The sequence below is a fragment of the Lithobates pipiens genome, unplaced genomic scaffold, assembly GCF_037356315.1.
Source record: "Lithobates pipiens isolate NorthernLeopardFrog02 unplaced genomic scaffold, aLitPip1_a1.2 Scaffold_25, whole genome shotgun sequence".
Classification (NCBI taxonomy): Eukaryota; Metazoa; Chordata; class Amphibia; order Anura; family Ranidae; genus Lithobates; species Lithobates pipiens.
In genome coordinates this window covers 126,614,622-126,617,309 of record NW_027507787.1, presented here as the reverse complement: position 1 = coordinate 126,617,309, position 2,688 = coordinate 126,614,622, and positions in this window count along the sequence as shown.

The following is a 2,688-nucleotide window of genomic DNA, read 5'->3' as shown; positions in this document are numbered from 1 at the left end:
GGTCTCTTGCAAAAACAAAATGTCAGCATCAAACTCGCTGAGCAAAAATAAGGCCATATGACGAGCGCTTACTGATCTTAAGCTGGCAACATTAATGGTTTTAGTGAGAACTGCCATTAGGGTAGTTGAGGCAGACGTTTTATCTTAGCCTGACTACTCCCTCTCCCTGGAGAACCAGCACGCTTTGTTGCACCCTGGCACTCATTATCCATAGAGGACACTGAACTGAACGAGTCCCAATCATCATCATCATCGTCCGACAGTACCTTAAACTTATTTTCCAAAGGCAAAACTTGAACTTGGATTGAAGGGAACTGAACCCCTTTTTTTCCTTCTTTTGCCCCTCCTCCTCCTATCCTCCAACCACTTCATATCATCCTTGGATAAACCACAACTAGCCTCCCCACACCTATCCTCCCCTTCAACCCCTCCCCCCACTCTCCCTTCCCTTATCTACCACCAGGCCAGGCTCCCCACTATTTTCCCCACTTCTCTGCACCCCACGATATGCAATAGAAACCCTGCAGCGTCGGGGGACTAGCACCACACCTGACGCACCAGCCTCAGCACCTCTTGCTGCCTCTGCAATTTTAGAAGACACAGAAGGATTAAACACATTCTTGGCAACTGAAACTTTACATTGACTGGGGAGACACAGACACATTGGGTATTGGCACAGACTGGGGCACCACAGACTGGGGAGACACAGACACATTGGGTATTGGCACAGACTGTGGAGACACAGACACATTGGGTATTGGCACAGACTCAGATGGCCTCACAGGCCCTCCAGCTGCTGAGCTCTGAGCATCCTCCATGTCCAGACGAAAAAACTCTCTCATTAGCTCAGGCTTGTTGTGCATTGCCTCAGGACAATGACTGTAAGGATGTCCCACTGCATTGCACAGATTACACCTGATGATATTACAGTCCTTTGCCAAATGCCCTATACCCTGACACAGAGAGCACTTCATCACTGGACAGGAGGATGCAAGATGCCCTTTATCTCCACACTTGTTGCAGAGCTTTGACTGGCCTGGGTAGAAGATGGTCAGCCTGTCCCTCCCCAGGAAAGCTGAGGATGGCAGATGCTGGACAACATTGTCGGTGACCTTTAATTTTAGCTGCACAGACCATCCCCCTGTCCATATTCCCAGATTGTCCAAAATCTTTCTTAGGGGGCTCAGGACGTCCCCATACCTCCTCAACCATACAGTTAAATCCCCTTGTGGTATGGATTCATTACGCACAAGAATTGTCACTATTTTAATGAGGGTCTGGCGTGAAATAAGCTTGGGGATGACCCCTTTCCAGTTCGGCAAGCCCCTACACACGTGTTCAAACTTCTCCCAAAATATGTCCAAAGACTCAGGATGGATAAAGGACAAATCATATTCATAGGAACCTGCCGGACTGATCAGGGCGAAGATATCCGCAGGCCTAAACCCCATCTGCAGGATTTTATCCACCACTGTCCTCCTATGTGGAGGGTTTCCATCGCCTTCCCATTTCAACTGGACAACATTCCTCCTTTTAAACAGGGAGGAAGATAGAACGTCCCCATGCTCCTTCCCTGCTTGCTCCCCCTTCCCAGAACCTGTGGCAGCAACACCAGCATACGTTTTTCTTCCACCACCAGCATTTGCAGTCTTGTCCTTAGACACATTCAAACCTGCTGGCAGAGAGTCTTAATCAGCTGGGATAGCAGTCTTATGATTAGCAGGACCCACCCCCTTCCCCAAACACTCAGCTTCAATCCTGGGAGCCATCACAGTCTTGGCTGCTGTAGACTCCTGGAGAGTTGTACCACTATTGCTCCCAGTAGGGATGAGCCGAACACCCCCCGGTTCGGTTCGCACCAGAACTTTCGAACGGACCCCAAATTCGAACGAACTTTAGAACCCCATTGAAGTCTATGGGACTCGAACGTTCGAAATGAAAAGTGCTAATTTTAACGGCTAATATGCAAGATACTGTCCTAAAAAGGGTTTGGGGACCTGGCTCCTGCCCCAGGGGACATGGGTCAATGCCTAAAATGAAATGGCCGTTTTGGCGGGAGCACTGATTTTAATGACGATTAAAGTGAAAAAAAAAAGTGAAATATTCCTTTAAATATGGTGCCTGGGGGGTGTCTGTAGTATGCCTGTGAAGTGCCACGTGTTTCCCATGTTTAGAACAGTCCCTGCACAAAATGACATTAAACGGAAATAACACCATTTAAAACTGCTTGCGGTTTTAATGTTATATCTGGTTCCTGCAATATGGTTGAAAATCATTGAGAAAAATGGCATGGGTAGCCCTCCCTGCCCATTACCAGCCTATTTGGGTCTTGTACGCATATTAAGGGGAACCCTGTACCCATATTAAAAAAAGGAAATGCGTGTGGCCCCCAGGCCCTATATACTCAGAACAGCAGTATACAGGCGGTGCAAACAAGACAGGCAGGGCTGGACTTACCATTGGGCTTGACTGGGCTCAAGCCCATGGGCCCCACCCAATAGGGGGCCCCGCGGGCCCTGCCGAGATACATAGCCGTGTGTACTCGGCTCGGCTCCACTCACAGTCACGCCCAGTCCCGCCCTATGATGGGCATAACACAGGGACTGGGCGTGACTGTGAGCCGAGCCGGGTACACTCGGCTACTCTCGGCTCCGCTTGGGACTGCGAGAGGACCCGAGAGCCACCGAG